At 40.9% G+C, this 22,383-nt stretch overlaps 1 pseudogene; it reads right to left on the minus strand.

Annotated features, from left to right (window-relative positions):
* Window positions 1-7,821: 7,821 nt before the first annotated feature.
* On the minus strand, window positions 7,822-18,659 carry LOC137872734 (TRPM8 channel-associated factor homolog; annotated as a pseudogene).
* Window positions 18,660-22,383: the final 3,724 nt, after the last annotated feature.

The raw sequence follows: 22,383 nt of genomic DNA on the forward strand, positions 1-22,383 counted from the left end.
ATGTATAACACACACACACACACACCGCCGCCTGCAATGAAGAAAAGCTTTCTGCACTAACCGCACGAACATTCACACCCACACAAGAGCAACAGACAGCACTCACTGACTTCATCAGTCATTAAGAACATCAACAGAATGACAAACACACACACACACTTATGCAAAATTCTCTGACAACTCATTTAAAGTGAAACATTCATTTTTGTTATCATCTGTCTGTCCAATAAATCTAATGGGGAGAGACCTCATGTGCTCTTTTGGCATCTGTTTGATCTCCACTCCCACAGGACTTAAAGTGGTAAGACAACGAACTATTACTCAGCTGACTGCCAACATGACTGATCCACTATTTGTGTATCAATGGAAAATTCCTTTTGATCAAGCAAAACAAATGACAGACTTGGCTGACACTCATGTGTCACCTCAAGCGCAGCGCATGCGCACTGACCACCTGCATTGCACAGCACATGTGTCAACAGGACCTGATGATGAATATGAAAAGGATTTTTACTACAATTTGAATGACCACATTGTATGTGCCACACTCTTTTGGTCTTCGTATAAATCCGCTATTTCTGTTTTGTTGTCTTATATCAAGGATCACCTGTTCCAGGTGCCACACCCCTACCCACACATCTCGCTGTCCAAATCTGTGACGGATCAGTGGAGAGACTTGGGCCCTTTCGTTAAATCCTGTGAAGCATTGACTGACTGGCAGACAACACGTGACCTTCTGGTTATGCATTCACCATCAACCGGGTTCTATAAACAATCATTTAATCTGACAACAGCCACTCTCAGATCTGTTTATGTTTTTGATGACTCTGATACATCAAATGATACACACACTGACACGTTTGTAACTGATGTCTCCTCTATTTCTCCTGCCCTTAGTGCTGTTCCTTCATCGCTCTGGGCATCGCATAAATATGACGTGGGACTCATCAACAACTGTCAACCTGTGGTCATCACCCCTCGCTCAGATTTCCGTCAACATAAACATCAATACCCACTGCGCCAAGTGGCCATTGACAGTATTACACCAGTTTTTGAGTCACTGCTTAATGCAGGAGTGATTGTTCCATGTCCTGATTCACCGGTAAGAACACCTATTTTTCCTGTTAAAAAGATCAGAGATGCAGGCAAACCAACAGAGTGGAGATTCGTTCAGGACTTGAAAGCAGTAAATGCAGCAGTCCACGCGAGAGCTCCTAATGTTCCTAATCCTTATACCATTCTAGCACAGGTTCCTCCTAAAGCAAAATGGTTTTCTGTTGTTGACCTCTCCAATGCTTTTTTCAGTGTCCCAGTGGACAAAGACAGTCAGTTCTGGTTTGCCTTCAACTTCAATGGTAAGCCTTACACTTTCACTCGTCTGTGCCAAGGCTACACTGAATCTCCAACCATCTACAATTAAGCACTCAGGGAAAGCTTAGAGGGCCTCACCCTGTCTCCAGGGTCCGCTCTTCTGCAGTATGTAGACGACTGTCTCATTGCAGCACCGACACAACAACAATGTCAAAAAGATACATTAAAACTATTAAAACATCTGGCAGCAGAAGGCCATAAAGCCAGCCTGTCCAAACTGCAGTTTGTATCTCAAAATGTACATTTTCTTGGTCATGACATTTCAGGTGAGGGGAAAACCTTATCTCCTAAACGCATTGCATCAATAGTGACGCTTCCAAAACCAACAACTAAGAAACAAATGATGTCTTTCTTAGGGATGTGTTCGTATTGTCGTTTGTTCATTCCTAACTACTCTCAAATGGAGCAACCTCTGTCTGAGTTAATTCATGGCAAAAACCTAACTGCGTATGACAAAATCATTTGGACAACACCAGCCTCTCAGGCCTTCACCAAAATGAAATGCGCGTTACAAACTCCGCCTACACTGGGTTTACCAGACCCACACAAACCGTTCACTCAAACAGTCGATGAACGCTCAGGTTGTATGACATCTGTGTTATTACAATCTCATGGTGACAAATTGCGTCCGGTAGCATATTTCTCTGCAAAACTCGATCCTGTCGCTGCAGGCCTGCCACAGTGTCTCCGTGGCCGCGGCTGAAAAAGCACTAGCCGCTTCTCGTGATATTGTGGGTTATGCGCCGTTGACCCTTTTAGTCCCTCATTCTGTGTCTTTGATCCTTCTCGAACAGAAGTCATCACATCTTTCTGCAGCGTGATATTTGCGTTATCACACATGTCTCTTGGACATGCCAAACGTAACTGTTAAACGCTGTACTAATCTTAACCCGGCATCATTACTTCCTATTCCTGGTGATGGTGAGGAGCATAACTGTTTGGCTGAGCTCCAAGCTCAGTGCACTCCTCGACCTGACCTACTGGACACTCCTCTGACCAACTGTGACCTGGTAATGTATGTTGATGGATCTGCCTCTCGCGATCCACAGACTGATACTAATCTTGCTGGTTTTGCTGTTGTTTCTGACTCAGCTGTGCTCTGTTCTGGTCCTCTTCCATGTCACCTCTCAGCCCAGGCAGCTGAGCTCATTGCACTCACTGAGGCTTGTAAACTCGCTAAGGGTAAAACAGTCACCATTCACACTGACTCTCGCTATGCATTTGGTGTAGTTCATGACTTTGGTGCTCTGTGGAAACACAGACATTTTCTGAAATCAGATGGCAAACCAGTACTACATCACACACTCATTGCAGAACTGTTGGAATCTATTTTGCTACCAACTGAGATTGCAGTATGTAAATGTGCTGCACACACTTCTAACACTGATGACATTTCAAAAGGAAATGCTCGTGCAGATGCTGCTGCAAAAGCTGCTGCACAGCTTCCTCTTCACATTTCTGCTGCTGTCAAAACCCACTCATTTGTTACAGTCCCTTCTTCTCTTTCAGCCATGCAGTCGCTCTCCACACCAGATGAGAGGCGCCTTTGGGCCTCAGCTGGTTGCAAGTTCACTGATGGACTGTGGTCTGGACCTGATGGCAAACCTTGTTTGCCTAAACATTTCTTTTCTCATTATGCCAAATTAACACATGGTTTTGACCATGTGTCAAAAGGGGGAATGTTAAGTGCACTTAGTGAGACTTGGTTTACAAAGGGGTTCACAGCATATGCACAAAAGTTTTGTCAATCCTGTGTAACTTATGCAACTCACAACACAGGCAGACCTACAGGGGTAACCAGACAAGCTGCACACCCACCACCAACACGTCCGTTTGAACACGTTATGATGGATTTTGTCGAATTATCTCCATCTGACAGAAACACTGTCTCGTGATGGTAGACATGTGGTCTAAGTGGGTTGAAGTTTTTCCATCTAGCAAGCAAACAGCTACAACAGTAGCAAAATCTCTGATTGCTGAAATCATTCCCCGATGGGGTATTCCAACTAAGATATCAAGTGACAATGGTTCTCATTTTGTAAATCAAGCCATAACAGAATTAAGTGCATACGTGGGTATTGACTTAAAAACACACTGTGCATACCATCCAGCCAGTGGTGGCGCTGTAGAAAGAGAAAATGGAACACTCAAGACCAAGTTAGCAAAATGTTGCGCTGACACAGGTCTTCCTTGGACAAAAGCCCTGCCTCTAGTGCTGATGTACATGCGAATGAGAAAACGAACACGCAGCAATCTGAGTCCTTTTGAGATTTTGTTTGGTGCTCCACCTCATGTAGGCACCGAAGCACCGAGAGCTCCTCTTCCATCCACCGCGCTATGCGAACATGAAATGTTAACATATTGTGCACAACTCTCCTCTGCTTTATCTAACATAAGAAAACAGATGTCTGCAGCCCTTCCACAACCAGCAACGGGACCGCTACACAAGCTGCAGCCTGGTGATTTCGTGGTGGTCAAGGACTTCAGGAGGAAAAGCTGGAAAGCTAAGCGCTGGCAGGGACCGTTCCAGATCCTACTCGTCACTCACACAGCAGTCAGAGTAGCTGAACGTGCCACTTGGGTGCACGCAACTCACTGCAAAAGGGTTCCACCTCCTGCTGAGACGACTACAACTCCTCCTGCTCCTGCACAAGCCAGTGCGACGAAATAGGAGCCCTCTACCAGTGACACACTGCTCCGTGTCACCATCGAGGGATCTACGTGACGTGCGGTCACCAACGTGGGTGAAGCAAGTGACCTTCGAGGGAGCTATCCATTCGGCACCACACCCAAAAATACACATATAGTTGCATACACACATTTAGAACCTAAAGAGTGGTAAAACAGTGTCTCTGACAGTTTTGTGGAAACCTCACGGTGTCAACGTAAGCAAAACTGATCACACAAACCAGTTGCTCGGGTGAATTCCATACAAACTGGTTGGCTGTTAGCACTCTCTCTCATCATGGAACGACATCGACCATGGAATCCGTTCCGCCGCTATGGTGGCACTCGTGTAACATTATGTGTAATGTTTTTGGTTTCATTCTTTGTTGTTCTGCCTTATATTTTGATGCATGTACATCACATTCTTAACCCTCCTTACAACTCGACCGACACAGACCGACCCGACAATATAACAACCGCCTCGCCTGCCACACTAACAACACCGTCCGCTGCAACAATCAAACTATCTAAACGAAATAGACGCGCAGTAGTCAGGAATCTGAGACACAGTTGGTTGGATGGTAATGTATAACACCCACATGTCTACTCCTCAAATATGTGGTGGAGATATGCACAATATGTGGCCAAAACACAAAAAAGGACAAACTGTTACGTCTGTTCCATGATGCCAGTGTCATCGCATCAACCCCGTGTTCAAGCCACAAAACCTTTAGGACGAACAGAAAGCTGTTTTGTCAGCCTGGCATGCGTGGGACACTACTCGAACTACGCAGCATGGCCGGTCATGAATAGCACAGAATGTGAACAAGCACACTCAGTCGAAAGGTTTCGAGGCAATAGTGCTTCCTCGTCACAATTTGATACTCAGGTACAGTATGCTCCAGGGTTAAGATTCAAGTATTGTTATGCACGGAACGGTTCCACGTTAATGGGAAACCTCAATCCCGCGTTATGTGACTACGTATTCATAGGGGGAAACACAACGTCAAACCCTGACTGCAATACTACTAACGGAGTATACAGATATTCCTGTGCAAATATGACTGGACACAATGCCACCGATTGTAAAGATTTGGCTGCGAAAGAGGACGCCGACAACACTCCGTTTTATTTAGAAAAATGGTCATGCGACGGTTACAAATATGTTCCTAAAAATCAACACGACTGTCCTGCTGGTTATAATTGCACCACCGTTAACTGTTCAGTGATTCCAGGGGCTAGTGGCACATATCCGGTGTCAGGAGGGTGGTGGTTATGTGGACATTCCGGCTACGTATCTCTCAGACCCGATTGGGGTGGCGTTTGTGCACCAGTATCCCTGTCGGATCATACCATCATATTGTCCGCAGTCCAATTAACTACAAAACGTCAAAAACGTGACGCCTCTCCAAACTTCAAACAGCATGATTCTATCCATGGCTCAGATGTCCCGAAAGCGTTCAAACACTGGAACACAGGGCAGAAAGTCGTTTTGGCACTCTTTCCATGGGCAGGTACTGCCAAAAACATGCTCAGACTAGAAACAGTTGACTACCGTCTCAAAAGCTTTTTGAATTTAACATTGGCCGCTATCACAGGCATCAAAGAGGAATTAACCTCCATCCGTTTAATGGTAATGCAAAATAGAATGGTGATGGACCACATAACGGCAGCTCAAGGGGGCGTATGTGCTATGGTAGGACAATATTGCTGTACTTTCATCCCCGACAACGATGCAGACGGTCACGTGATCTCTCAAGCGATATACAATATCTCCCAGCTCCAGGAAGCCATGATTAAAGACGGCACACCCCCACCAGATTTTTTGACAAACTTATGGCAAACATGGAGGAGCTCCCTCATTCAAGCTGGTGTTTTCATATTGGTATTTATCATCTTTGTAACATGTGTGGTCCCTATGCTCAGGAATATGATCACTAACTTAATGTCCAGACAAATGGTCCAGTGCTCACTGATTTCGCACGAGGCCAATGACAGAGACCATCAGCCTGACCTTTTCCCTATCCCTGACTACCAAAGCGACACAGACTCTGACTCCGAGATTGACGAGGAGAAAACGAAGGTGTAACATGTGAATTCTTTGTTTTATAGCATTCAATATTTTAATCACACACACATATTTAGCTTGCTACATCACAGAGATCTTTTATATCACAAAAACAGCTTTTTCTTGAGACATCTCACATGAAGATGTATTTTAAACCAGATTTTGGAGTAATACTTCTGATGTTATTGAAATGTCCTTGTAACATATTTTTTGCAATATAGTGTGATTAATGAATAATCTAAAGAGTGGAATGTAATGGTAAAAATATGCATAAATAACTGTGTGTCCTTGCTCTGAACCAGAAACTTACATGTCAGCTATTAAAGGAAAAGGCTACTGAAAAAGTAGCAGAAACAACTATCTGGGAACAGCCTGTGCTCGTGATATTTTTTGTTACCTTGTGCATCGAAGCTTAGGGAACTCAGCAGAATACAACGAGATAAGCCCTAGGTGGTGTGGCTTCCTTAAAGAGATAACAACTGTATAAAGGATGTTGAATATTGTTTTTCGAAGAAGGCTTTTTCAACAGACTGCTGTGATACGTGCTCTGTTGTACAATCTTCCGCTTGCAAGCAAATAAACGACAAGACAACTTTGATTCTCATCAAGACTCTGTTTGTTTCAATTGATTGAACGACAAATTCTTCTCCCAATTTACATAGAAACTTTCCAGAACACCTTGGCCTTGATGCCTTAGCACCAAGCTTTTATTTTTTTTGTCTTTGTCACAAATTCCACTTCATCTTAGATTGTTTTCATCCTGCCTGCCTGCTTATCTAACACTCCTGTTGTTTCAGGTCCTGCCACTCACACCTTATCATCAGTCATTCCCCTCACCTGGTTTTCCACGCCCATCTCACCTGCAGCCCATTCCCTCATTAGTCCCTCACTATTTAGGTCCTCTCACTTGCAATATCTGATCTGCCTGCTCCGACCCTGTCTGCCTATTTTAGACCTTGGATTCTCTGCCTGCCCTTTTTTGGATTTGTTTGACTGATCTCCCGGTTTTGACCCTGCCTGAACATTAGTAAATCAAACTATACTTGGAACTCTGTCTCAGTGTAGTGCTTTTGGGTTCCAGTGCGCAAGTACTTGTAATCATCACAGTCTTTGTGGAAAGGAAATATGTGTTTATGCTGGGACAACATTTCGAGAATATCTTTGTTGTTTACTTTGACCATGTTGATTTCCTGATTTGTTCTGTTTCGAAGTGGTGAAAAATGTACATGTTTAAGTTATCTCTATTCAAACACACCTCACTTGTCTACCTGAAAGTAGGTCCCTACTACCCCAACACCTTCTCCTGTACCTCATTGGAATGTTTATAAACATGCTATAACACATTGTCATATGTAGGAATAAAAAACAAATGTGTGGGGGGAGTGGTAAATTTGATGTATTTGCTTAGAACATTTGCATTGTGCAGCAAGCACAACTTTAATCATTATATTGTAACATATTGTACATATTTATTCTCAAACACCTATATACCTCTTTAATGGTTCACACAAATGTAAATGTTTTATGATGTTATTTATTATTATTTTTATGAAAGCAGCAACACTCAATAAGAGATGGTATCAGGGATGTGCCATGGTGAGGGTGCTGCAGCTTACCGCAGGGGCTGAGCGATCTCCCCCTAGAGGAGACCCCTCTCTCTTGGTTCCGATGTCCCGTCCGAAATGGAAAAAAAAAAATGGAGCCGTAAAAAATAATTCAGTTTTCACTTGTTTATTTAATTCAATTCAAAGTATATTTCTTTGGATTCTGGTCTACAACAAGTTTGCAACACCAGAAAAAGAATAAAACCTAAACCAGTGAGCAAAGTGTACTGCCAAAAGTCCGGAGATTGGTTAAATCTAATTTTAAATTTAACACAGGTTACGACCTGCCGCTCCCCCTTCTTCTGCCTTGATCTTCTAAAATCCTGGCCTTATCTGACCCCCTTCTGAATTTAGTGACCCCCCACTGTTACTCAGGACGTATGGCACATCTGCTCACTGTTAGGTACAAGACAATGGATACATGATATCACAGTAACAACCGATTATACGGGTTTGTTGCCAAGCATGGATTATATAACTTCAAATATATGTATTCTTTGGCAAGGTTATTTGACTGCTACCTTTATGAGGTAGGAGCCCTAACCCTAAGCAATACGTGATTGTGATAAAATATCAAGAATAAGAAAAAGGTTATATGCAAAAGGTTATAGGTAATTTGTTATAAAAGGTTACATTTGTCAATAGAACCATAGTTCACATATAGTTCATTGTTAATCGTTCTGCCATCTTATGTGGGTGTGTTTTGCAACATTGTGTGTGTGTGTGTGTGTGTGTGTGTGTGTGTGTGTGTGTGTGTGTGTGTGTGTGTGTGTGTGTGTGTGTGTGTGCGTGTGTGTTGAACTGCACTACGAGTACAGCTGACACCTGCTTGGGAGAGCCACAGATCCCTATGGCTCTGTAAGTTACATTTTACATTTTACATCTTTTTTGTACATTGTTTTGCAATATGGTGTTTTCTAACACCTGCTGATCAGGGCAGTCTGTCCAGGGAATTTTATTTATTTATTCTCAAACACCTATCAAATATGCTTCTTTAAAGATTCACACAAATGTACATGTTTTTATTCTTGATAGTTTTACTATAAAAGCAGCATCACCATTTTTAGGGCCTTCTTGAACAGACCTAGACCTGTAATGGGAATCTTTTTAGTTGGTTATAAAGAGTGTTACTATTGTTTTGCACAAATCACGACTACAATAGTAAAAATAAGCCCAGATAAACAAATGTATTCCTAATTATAAACCACCACCCACCTCTCTGCAGTTTTAATCAGCTGCAGTCTGAAGTTCAGTCATATTTGACCATGGGGTGGTCCTTCCATGGAGGCAGCTTGGAGAGCTTCTCCTCAGTGGCTGTTTTTATGGGCCAGCCCCAGGCCTTAAGGAATGCAGACAGGTTCCTCCCCACAGCCTGGGAGAAAGTCACAGCATACAGGTTCATCTTTCCGTCGTTGTCACTGGGATAGTCGGTGATCTTGTGGTAGGCAGCAAACACCTTCTTAAAGGCATCCCAGCCAAACTGTTCCTGGAGCTGCATGGAAGGAGACAGATGTTGAGGGAAAAGACAGTGGGTAGGTGACAGAATGAAAGTTTATGAGCGAGTTAACAAATGAACTGCAGTGAAGTCCTAAGAGGCTATTTCAGCCGCACTTATCTCTATGAAAAATAACTAAATTATAATTATGGCTTTTCAAGGTGCAGCACTTTATCCAGCCGAGATTTAAGGAAGAAGAATTCTTCTGAAGATGAGAAAGGAACACAAAAGGAACTTTCACTTTATGAACCATCAAGTTGGTTAAATCAGTTTACCAGTTATAATTAAAATCTAAATGTTGACATGAAACGTGTTGGAGACTGTAAGGTAACTCCCATATGACATGATTGTGCTATCAGCTGTACTTTAAGCATACTGATGTGAACATGCAAACACGTTAAACAATATCTCATACTCAACTAAATTCAGCCATAAAACTAACAACTGCTCAGGCCGACGAAGTGCAGCTGAAGCTGACACATTAAACCAAAAACTGGTGTCACCTGAGCTTGATGATGTGCAGGTAATGCTGAGGAGTATTGTGCACAGTACAGACGGTAAACCTCTTAGAATTGGTGAAGTTATCAGACCAAACTTGCATTTTTTTTTACCCTGATCCCAAAATAGCAACATTTTCTCCCCATTACTCACCAAACAATGACATTTTCTATTCCATTTCCAGCCTTATAGGGGCAGTGGCGTGACCATAGACTTAAAGCCTTACTTGCATTTTCTGGGTTTGTCTCTGGGGACTCCTGTGTGACCCAAGCATAGCTTCTCTACAGAATGTAAAACACAGTAATAGTCTCTCACCTGCATGTATGTCTCCAGGGCCACCCACACATGCCAGTCGCTGAGCTTCCTGCCACCCTTCACATACTCCTCTGCTCGACTTTTTCGATTTTCTAAAGTCATATTTGGATGAGCCTGCGTTGAACAAAACAAATGTAATCCAAGTGAAAAGCCATATATTTTTCTTGAGATTGATTATGTTTTGTCATGTCACAACACATATTGAGACCAGGCTTTTCTAGCTATCGGTTTCAGCTGTTTTATCAAACCAATACATTTAATTTACTCCACCTTTGCCCTGTTGATCCCCAGCACCTCTTCATGCACATACACTGACCACAGGTTGCATGTGCACTCTGTGGTGTGTGGTCGGAACTCCCAGCACTTTCTTTGTTAGTTGTGTCCCAGTTCATGAATTTCTCCCCACTGGGTTACGGAACTGGCGTCAGCTGGTCTGACCAGCTCAGCTGCTATAGATGACTTCACCATGATAGGATACCCTGAGTGCATCCAACCTGGATGGAGAGAGGTTATTAACACAAACGTGTGTTTCACATTTCAATAGCAATGTGCATTCCATTACATTACAGTCATTTAGCAGACGCTTTTATCCAAAGCGACTTACAATAAGTGCATCAACATTGGTATTCAAGAGAACTACTAGTCACCAGAAGTCATAAGTACATTTCCTTTTCCAAACAAGCATCTAAGAGCATGAAGCAGAGCATAACTCAGAGCCAAAGTACAGTGCAGAAACAAAGAAAAACAGTAAGTGCAAAAAAAAATAAAAAAATGAATACGAATACAATAAGTTGAGGTTGAGCTTGAGGTGGTGTGTCGTCATCCACTTCGAGATGTCAGCCAAACACGCAGCGATACGCGTCTCCACTTGGGTGTCACCGGGGGGAAATGACAAGACCAGCTGGGTGTCATCGGCATAATATGCCTTCATCAGGCATATTTATCAATTTATTGATCACAACAATGTTTATTTTAGAAACAATAACTAATGATGTTCATTGCTTTTGGAACATTTGGAACATTTCATTTGGTTTGGTTCTTATTTTTTCCCAAACAGCAACCTTTTTACAACCTGTTTGTTTCGCCTCGTGGCAGGCAAAACACAGTTTCTGTCCTTGTTCAGGCAAACATGGACTTTTCATTTCCCACAGTAGACATGGGAGAAGTGATTGCCTGTGCAGTGTTTGCATCTGATTGTTTAATCTGAATTTCTTTTTTTAAATTAATGAATTAATTAATTAGCAATATAACAAAAGATTATGATAGCCAAGGATTTTTTTTATATATATAAGAAACATAAATTTCCACTCAATATATCTTACTACCTTTAATTAGTTTAATTAAATGACCAAAACAATGTATTTGGCCTTGTGATATGGCATAATACAGAGTGCACAATGAAATACAATACAAGTATTCACAGGTGAATTATTACTTTATAAACCTGCTGTATCATATTTGATACCTATGTTTTCAACACGATTTTACTATAAAATAAGGAACGAAATATGAAGTAATTATAGTTTGCTTCAATACAGTAAATATTCATATTGAAATATTAGTAACACTATAAATGTTATTCTTACCGTGACTGTTTCAAAATTAGCAACGATTTCCCTGCCGAAAACGATAAAGTCACTTTTTGACGGCTGCCATTTTGGAAATGGAATTTAAATGCCTGCTACTGCCTGCAGTGCATGGAAACTCCACCAGTTGGTAGCAGACATATATAGGATTGTATACAACATACCAATGGCGCTACAGGGTTAAATTGTATTAATATCTAGTAAGAATTTAAATAAAGCAAACACAATTCTTTTTTTTACAGCACATGCTGCCAAGACATCCTTTGATTGAATATGTGAGTATGCGACAGCAAAACACACTTACCAGCAGAGATCTGCACATCTGCTACAATGCGTTCTTTGCGGGTAAATCTGCGCGGTATGACAGCCAGATCTGCGACGCCCCTCATGACATTGTTCCAAAATGCCTCCACCTCATCAAGGCTCTCCAGGTCTCGAACAACGTCTGAGGGCACGGTGAGGATGATGTTGTCAAACTCCAGCTCTGCCCATGGTGAAGGAGATTTGCGCAGCAACGACCAATCAGCTGCTGTCGTCACGCCTGAAACAAACAAAGGGTCGAAGTTGGAGTGCAATTGAAACAAAGCTTTGAATTATAGTGATTATTTATCAAAAGCCCCATTGTAGGCCGACTGTGAATACAGCATGATGTCCTCATGCCAAAAACTGCATGTTTCAAAGAAAACATTTTTTTTCACTAAATGTGTTTCATGAATACAACATACTCATAAAAGAAGGTAAATTGGTGGGGTTGTGTTTAGTTATTGGAAATAATGTGTAGCAGCATTAAATATCGAGAAAGACCACATACGGGGGAAGGAAGTGGAGGTTGTCCAATAAACAAAAACAGGACTTTTTAATCCACGAGACGGGCGCTTGGCACCGTGTCCATGGCGGTTTTGTTGCCTCAACCTGACTTTAATTTTGTTGTTGAATGTCGCCTGGATAAAGTTGCAAAAATTGTCCATTCGTGTCCCTGAACACAAAACCAATACATACTCAGGTTTAACATTAACATTCGTTTGAATGTTGATTCATGTACATTGTCCCCTTTTTTAAAATACATAATGAAATCAAACTTACATAACTTAATCAAATAATAAAACATGATTTGTTTTTGAAAGCTACCTGAAAAAGGAAAAGTCTAAACTGAGTTGAGTCAGTCAACAAGTGCTCCACAGCCCTCTGGGCCTCTAAAAGGGAATTGAAAAAAGAAATAAGGTAAACTAGACCAGAAACTTTCTTTCCAGGCAGCAAATGTTCATCCTGCTGCATGATATGCCTTATATTCTCCTCACAGTCCTTTGTGGAGCATGAACAGACAGTGACACACACTCACCTGATTTGTAATAAGGAGCAGGTACAGCCTTCCGCACTATGACCTCTTCCCCCTCCACCTTTGTGTTGGGTGGAGCCACCAGGTAGATGAGTCCCCCCCACAGGTTCCACACCTGCATCTTCTCTGAGGTAACAGGAAAATGCTCATAAACACACGGTGCTCTCTTCAATTCTTTTTTATCCAGGTAGTCTGTTTGACAACCAATCTGGATCTGAGGGAGACATGGAATATGTGTTACTTCTTGGAAGAACAGTAAGAAAAGTTAGATTTTGTAGGAGATGCATGTAAGTCAATGGATAAAAAAACAAGCCAGAATAGCATGAATAAATTGAAGCATAACAGGATATTAATAAAGGTGAAATGTACAAGATATATTTATGATTTGGGGCTTTATTGACAGAATAGACCTGACTTAGATGTATAAATTAACAGAACACTGACAAAAACACAACAAGCTCAGTATTAAATTGTGTGTTCCGTACCTTCCACCACTTGTTGACAAGGTTTGCTGGTATGATCATCTCGGTCTTCATACCAGGAAAGAGGTACAGGCCTGTACTGATCCACGTCTTCTCTCCTGGCACACATAAAGAGTAGCAAAAGGTCCATGTAAGTCACAAGAGACACTTCTTCATGTCAATGCAATGTAATAGCACAAACACACACTACTGCATCATATTAAATTGTACAGAGACAAATTACAGGTCGGCATGTTAATGTTTAACACATTTGTTCACAACAGTGACTTCTGACCTGCTGTGTCAGCATTAATCATGATCCTTTGGTTTCCCACTGTTGGCATCAAAGGCTCGATGAGGAAGGGCAGAAGGGCATCAGGATCTGGGGACACATTATATACCGCTCTCCCCAAACTGAGAAGTAGATGGTCTTTGGGTGTCTTCACAGGGTTCTTCTCACTCACCTTGAAATAAATTGAACATGAATAATCTTAAAACGGATTCCTGCGACACAACATGATTGGTTGATAGCCAACAGGTTTCCAGTGAGGCCAACAATATGAATGAATAGGCCAAGCTTAGTGATGACAACAAAGGGCATTCGTAGTGAAAATTACAAAAAACGTTTAAATTTGAATGTGAAAAGGACAGTAAGTTAAAAGGTGAAAGATCCGAGATTGGGAGCATTTTGATTGCCTCTCAACGGCTCTCTAAATTCATATCTGAGTGCTTTGAGATTAGGCGGGAGAGGCTGTGTTTGTTTGAGGCTGAATATAAGAGAGACAGGAGTGTGGATGCTAATGCCAGATAGTACTGTACTGGGAGGTGGAGGCTGTGAATTCAGACCATCACCAAATAATGTCAGTGTCAGTGTGAATAATGGGAATCTATAGAGTTGATGAAGGTGCGATAGGTAGCGTATGTAGCCGGCTAACTTCCGTCCAAACTCAACATACTCACAGCAAGTCGCAGACTCACTGAGGTGAGATTTTGCAGTAACGACTAAAACAAGCAGTTGACTGACAACTTTGTCATTTGCTCATTTTCTGTAACCAGTGTAGCATTTAAGTATCGAGGAATTAGCAAACTAGCTTGCTAGCTAGCAGACAGCTGGAAAGTTAGCTAGCTTCCTAATTCCACCATGCTACTCTGGCTAATTTCCCGCTTACTAGCCATCCGTCCTGGCAAGCTGCAATAACACTTTACAGCCTCACTACTGTGTTTGTCACCATAACGACTAAGAACAATCACCATTTTTTTTGGACTAGTCAAATGACCATGGAAAAACGTTTAATATGCAGTCTACTACCGTTTAGGTGGTAGTTGTGGCCGATATACTGTCACTAATGTTTTATAATTACAAATATATTATAAATAGTTTGACTCTCTCTAAATATCAGATTTACCATGAAAAGGGACTAAATTCATGACACTTCATATATTCAATCATAGACTCTAAAGTCATTCATGACCCACCTGTGGCATGCCTTTGGACTTCAATATGTCAGTCAGGACGGACAGAACCTGTGTGTAGGAGCTGCTGTCATGAGCCTTCATGTTCAAATAGTTAGTGCAATCCACGACCAGTTTCTTAAGGTGCTCCTCCTCATGCTTGCCAAGTTTTTCACCCTGGGTAACATGACCAGCAAAAAGACGCAGAAGAGAGAGGAAGTGGTCGGTGTCTTTCTTGGCCTGGGTAGGCACAGGGGCCTTGTAGGATCTTCCATTGAAGTATGCCGGCAACACGCTCAAGCCCATTTTGTTTAGGATCTTGTTTCCTGAAACATAGTTAAAACAAATATCACCTGATCTACTGGCCCACCAACATTTAAAAAGCTCCACAGTAGCCTAGGTGGTGTCTATATGCTCTCATGTCTATACTCTTTTTTTATTTAGCTTAATGAAGGTGTGTTAGATGTACAGTGTAAAGCAGTAGCCTGTTGATAAGGAACCACAATAATCACTTTGGCTTAGGGTTAGAGTTGAGGTGTCCAGAAGCAGAGATCTTTATGGGTCCAAAATGTTTCCAGTCCCAAATAGCCCCTATGGAAAACTACCTACGTATTTTTTTTTTAAATACAGACCTGATCCAAAAAAACAGACCCTGGGGAGAGAACAGCTACACTGCCGACGGCATGATGTGCTATTAAGGAACACAACAGTTGCAATATAACATTGAGTTGAACAAAAATATTCTGTAGCCAGAAGATGGACAGGAGATACAATTCTAACAAATTCAATATCTGTGAATCAAATTCCTAAAAGTAAATCCGTTCTGATCAACTCAGATATTGGACATATTGACACACAGATGCAAGATCCATGGCAGTAAAACAAGACCCTTCCCAGCCTAATTATTTGAGACCAGTCCGACTTGGTCTAGGGTCAGGTCTCAGTGTCTGGACCACTTTTTGGTCTTAGTGTTGTTTCTATGGTCTCATATACAGTATGTGTGTTTATGTGTGTGTGTGCTCTCTTGCTTGTTCTGTCGTTCCCAACTTGCCCTCACGGTGTCATCGTTGTTCTCCTACGCCTGACTGACTTTCTCACTGGCTGCAGTTGATGTGACAAATTACAGTTCTTGTGCTTCTGCTGCAGATCAACCATCCTCCATTTTGAACCCCACCACTGTCATTTCTGCTGTACATACTGAAAGTAATAGTATTTAGCACTGTGGAAATCATTATGTGGGACTGTATTTACATGTGTCTGATTAGTGTCAGTCCAGTACAATATCACATAGATATGCTCAGCAATCCCATATCATCAGGTGTGGAAATGGGAACCACAGAATACAACTTTAGTGGTGCATTATCATACCTGAGAAACCTGTCATCGGGTCCCCAGGGTTTTTCTGTGCCCAGACCCAGGCAAGTCCACCAATCAGCAGGCCGCCTCCTTCTGCCACAAAGTCTTGGAGTTCCTCCACATGATCATCGCTGTACGCTGTACAAACGAATACACTCAGGTCTTTCCTGAACTCAGTCTCCACATACTTTAACCCTGACTCGCTGAGAAGTTGTTGCTTTGGCTTAACACCAACCGCCCCCTTCCGGCCTTGGTCCAGCCAACGGATGGCATTGTTCCAAAATGAAGCCAGTTCCTGTAATGAATAGAGTTAGAAAGACTTTTTATTACATGCTCAATTTAACTTACAAAGAACGATTTCTGTTCAAATAAAGAAATTTAAACAGCACCTTTGTTTTCAGAGGACCTTCATGTGTGATCACAATGACTCGTCCCTTCCCATAGTAGGTTCCTGCCAGGAATGTCTGTCCATCCTCAGTGGTACCAATGGGGAATGCTAGCGGGCCGTGGACCAGAGCCTCAGAAAATGTTTGATCATCGCGGAGGTCAAACTCTGAAACCCCCTGGAGTAAGAACTCTAGGTCATCTGCAAAATCTTTACCAACACTGTATTAGGGAAGAGAGAAGGGAGAGAGTGAGACACAGAGAAGAAGACGTCCATCATCCTCATGCAGTAAAGAAGCAACATATGAGAAAAGAAATGCTCAATGAATTAGCCTCATCACAGAAACCAATGATCTAGATTTATTTGCTGCGTCAAACAGACTTTCAAAAAAGATTATCTAATAAAATGTTAATAAGTAAATAAACCTGCAAAAATTATGTATAATAAATAAATGTGTTGTGTTATGCTCCTGCCATGGATTATGGGTTGGAATATTACAACCCGCTCATTAGACAAAACAATGCAATGTATTAAATGACAATTAAATGAAGTAAATTGCCTCAGTGATCAAGCTGTATAATATGGTATTCATGATGAGGGCCACACATGGTGCAGCTTTTAGATTAACAGAAAAGTCCCACATTTGAAATAGAAGAGGAGTATACACTTACCGTAAAGCCATCCAGGAGGATGGGATCTGTGGGTGGACAGGCAGGATCTCTACCTTCCCATAATTATTAGTAAAGTAGATCCCAGCCACAGCGGACACTTTATTCCCTGGAAAATCTAGAGTTGTGTTCTCCTTAGGGTGCGTATGAGACCAGTTCCACGCCTGCCCTCCTATCAGCACTCCTCCTCCACCTTTCAGAAAAGCCACCAGGTCCTTCACGTCTGCACCAACGCTGTAGGCGTCCGTCACGTACACACCAACCTTCCGGTTCTCACTGAAGGCCCCAACAACTGTGACTTGGAAGCTGGATTTGCTGAGGTTATCAGCGACTCCCTTGACGTGTTTGTGGACGCCCACAGACAGGTTATTGACTCCATCTCCTCTCAGCCAGGTCAGAGCGTTCTCTACCAGAGCAGGAAAGGTGGTCAGGTAGCCCTCATGACCCAGGACCACAATTCTCCCACAGCCATACAGAGAGGCTGCCATCAGGACCTGGCCTTTGCTGTTCATTGCTAAAGGAAAAGCATGGTCTCCAGTCAGCACCAGTTCACTGGGGACAGGGGGGCCATGGAAGTCCAGCTCCTTAAAACCTCTCATCAGGGACTTGTAGGACTGAGTGGGTCGGGTGGACATGGTGGGAAGGATCGATGAGCTGAAGGTTGGATGAAGAGGGTGGATGGCAGGATAGCAGAAGAATAGTGTTGAGTCAGCGATAAGTTGTGTCGGTGGATTGTCAGACTGTCCTGTGGGAAAAGAAAGAGCATTGCAATCAGCTTGTGCGATGTTGCACGGCTTGTCGACAGTAGCACAGGGGTTCATTCTGCATTATGTCATGATTAGGAATTAAAAACAAATATGTACGTGGGTGAGAGTGATGAAGAAGGATGGCGGTGTGCAGTACAGGGATAACATGTTGCTGCATGCAAATAACTTATGTGATGTTGCATGAATGGTCAACAGTAGCACAGGGGTTGCTTCTGCATTATCACATATAACAAGTTTAAATATATTAGGTCTATTTGCTGAGAACATTCGTATTGTGCAGCAAGCACAGCTTTAGTCATTATATTGTGACATATTGTGCATATTTTGCCTATAGAATGTCCCTTTGTCTGTGAATTTCAGTGAATATCATCGTAAAAAACATGAAGCAAGACCTTCATTTTACAGAACATCCCATTACTATTATTTGAGCAGAATACTAATATTAAAAGTTATTAGTTATTAAAAAACATTTATTTATTTTGTCAATTTATCTCTATCCAAACATGCAACAGAGTGAAATTCATCATGACCAAAACAAAATGTATGGTTTTCAACAAACACTTACCACAAACTGCTCCCTGGATGGATCAGAACTCTAGTTTGTGGATTCCTTTAAGTACCTGTGTATCTGGCTAGACAGTTCGCTCACCTTTAACATGCACATAAACTCACTGCTTTCCAAAGTCAGATCAATGATTAATTACCTGTACCGTAACAAAGCCTCATTTATCCACTCTGACAGTCCTTCCCATCTTAGACTATGGTGACGTAATCTACAGGTCCGCCTCCAAAAGTCTCATCAATAAACTAAATGTCATCAACCAAACCACCATCCGCTTCGTGATCGGTGCTCCTTTCAACATTCATAACTGTAGCCTGTACTCTCTAGTCAACTGGCCATAACTACCCACTGCTTCTCCAGGAACAATATTTGTTTTTATATATTGTACTTATAATGATGTTGTAATTTTTGTATGAGGTTATTTGAGATGTTTTATTCGTTTGTAACGACTTGCCTTCTGTTGCCGCCTTTTTGGCAAGGTCGTCATTGTGAATGACAACTGGTTGTTAAGTGACTTATCTGGTTAAATAAAGGTAAACATAAAAAATGAAAAGAAATTGGTGTTAACATAGTAATGGATCCAAAACAGTGTATTCTTGGTGTTAGCTCCTTATCTGGTCAAAAGGCCAAATTGCTACGTATCATGTTTTATGCTGCACACCTTTCAATCTTACATGTTTGGTTAGATGTACATCCTACGTTGGCAACGTGGTATGATAAATTATTATCAATTCTTCCCTATGAAAGGTTATTTTATTCATCTATTTATATTCTTTTTGTCTTTGTCAAGGATATATGTGTTTATGCTGGGACAACATTCCAAGAATATCTTTCTTGTATAATTTGATCATATGTGTATGTTGATTTCCTGAATTTTTTCTGTTTTGTTGTTTCTTTTTACAGAACATCCCATTACAAGTCCTTCATTTGAGCAGAATAAAGATATTAAAAATAATCTGACTACGAGCAACATCGAAAAAACCATTTATTTATTCTAAAACACCTATCAAGTATGCTTCTTTAAAGGTTCACACTAATGTACATGTTGTTTATGGTCAAGTTATCTATTCAAACATGCAAAAGAGTAAACTTTATCTTAGCACACCTCACTTGTCTATACCTGAAAGTAGGTCCCTCCCCAACTTGATTCATTAAACCTCCTGCACTTCATTGGAATGATTACAGACGTGCTTTAACACATTGTCAAATGTGGGAATAAAAAACAAATATGTACTCTATGTGGGTGAGAATGATGAAGAACATTATCTGTTTCCTGAGAACGACGGTGAGCAGTACAGGGATAACATGTTGCTGCATGCAAATAACTTGTAAATATGATGCATCGTGTTCTGCAGCAAGCCAGATGTGCCAAAAGCAATTTGGAACTCATTTTCTGGTAATGTGGTCATGTCCATTGGTCACAATATTCTGATCTTCTGATTTAGTAGAGCAGGCGTATTCAATTCAAATTCCAAAAGGTCCAGATTGAGAAAATCTCCTCGTGCAAAGGTCCGGAACATTACAATAATATCTAACTTGCGCTATTTAGTGGCATATATATATTCAAGAAGCCCTGTAGTAGTAACAACGTCTCTGTGTAGTCAACAACTGTCAAATCAAAGAAAGAAAGTCCACATCCATTATATTTTAACAATTATTATTCTGTTTTCACATTTAAAAATTGGTTGGTGTATTTCCTGGACTGCTGACCGAGTGCCATAAAGACTAGAAAAGCTGTGCAGGTTAAAATAGAAGTGCTCCGCCAAAATGTATAATTCTCAATTATCCATCAGTTATACGTCCGGGTCCAGAAAGGACAGGCGCCTATTAGTGGCCCCTGTAGTAGAGATTGAGAAATGTATTGGTGTTAAAATGGTAATGCATCCAAAACAGTGTATTCTTGGTGTAAGCTCCTTATCTGGTGAAAAGGCCAAATTGCTACGTATCATTTATCTTTATGCTGCACACCTTTCAATCTTACATATGTGGTTAGATGTACATCCATTTACATTGGCAATGTGGTATGATAAATTATTGTCAATTCTTCCCTATGAAAGGTTATTTTCTTTATCTTTTTATTTTGTTTTTGTTTTTGTCAAGGATATATGTGTTTATGCTGGGACAACATTCTAAGAATATTTGTGTTGTTTAATTTGATCATATGTGTATGTTGATTTCCTGATTTTTTCTGTTTGGTTGTTTAAAAAAATAAATAAAGTTGGGAACAATATAAATACGTCATTATATGGGGACATATTTTGCCAATAGAATGTCCCTTTGTCCATTGTCTGTGAATCTCAGTGGATATCATCATGAATAACATTAACCAAGACCTTCATTTTACAGAACATCCCATTACAAGTCCTTTATTTGAGCAGAATAAAGATATTAAAAGTAATCTGACTGCGAGCAACATCGAGAAAAAACATTTATTTATTCTAAAACACCTATCAAGTATGCTTCTTTAAAGGTTCACACTAATGTACATGTTGTTTATGGTCAAGTTATCTCTATTCAAACATGCAAAAGAGTAAACTTTATCTTAGCACACCTCACTTGTCTATACCTGAAAGTAGGTCCCTCCCCAACTTGATTCATTAAACCTCCTGCACTTCATTGGAATGATTACAGACGTGCTTTAACACATTGTCAAACGTGGGAATAAAAAACAAATATCTACTCTATGTGGGTGAGAATGATGAAGAACATTATCTGTTTCCTGAGAACGACAGTGAGCAGTACAGGGATAACATGTTGCTGCATGCAAATAACTTGTAAATATGATGCATCGTGTTCTGCAGCAAGCCAGATGTGCCAAAAACAATTTGGAACTCATTTTCTGGTAATGTGGTCATGTCCATTGGTCACAATATTCTGATCTTCTGTTTTAGTAGAGCAGGCGTATTCAATTCAAATTCCAAAAGGTCCAGATTGAGAAAATCTCCTCGTGCAAAGGTCCGGAACATTACAATAATATCTAACTTGCGCTATTTAGTGGCATATATATATTCAAGAAGCCCTGTAGTAGTAACAACGTCTCTGTGTAGTCAACAACTGTCAAATCAAAGAAAGAAAGTCCACATCCATTATATTTTAACAATTATTATTCTGTTTTCACATTTAACAATTGGTTGGTGTATTTCCTGGACTGCTGACCGAGTGCCATAAAGACTAGAAAAGCTGTGCAGGTTAAAATAGAAGTGCTCCGCCAAAATGTATAATTCTCAATTATCCATCAGTTATACGTCCGGGTCCAGAAAGGACAGGCGCCTATTAGTGGCCCCTGTAGTAGAGATTGAGAAATATATTGGTGTTAAAATGGTAATGCATCCAAAACAGTGTATTCTTGGTGTAAGCTCCTTATCTGGTGAAAAGGCCAAATTGCTACGTATCATTTATCTTTATGCTGCACACCTTTCAATCTTACATATGTGGTTATGTACATTCATTTACATTGGCAATGTGGTATGATAAATTATTGTCAATTCTTCCCTATGAAAGGTTATTTTCTTTATCTTTTTATTTTCTTTTTTGTTTTTGTCAAGGATATATGTGTTTATGCTGGGACAACATTCTAAGAATATTTTTGTTGTTTAATTTGATCATATGTATATGTTGATTTCCTGATTTTTTCTGTTTGATTGTTTAAAAAAATAAATAAAGTTGGGAACAATATAAATACGTCATTATATGGGGACATATTTTGCCAATAGAATGTCCCTTTGTCCATTGTCTGTGAGTCTCAGTGGATATCATCATAAATAACATTAACCAAGACCTTCATTTTACAGA

This window comes from Cebidichthys violaceus, unplaced genomic scaffold, assembly GCF_023349555.1.
Source record: "Cebidichthys violaceus isolate CVI_PGR_0920_01 unplaced genomic scaffold, fCebVio1.0.p SCAF_1, whole genome shotgun sequence".
In the NCBI taxonomy this organism is placed as follows: Eukaryota; Metazoa; Chordata; class Actinopteri; order Perciformes; family Stichaeidae; genus Cebidichthys; species Cebidichthys violaceus.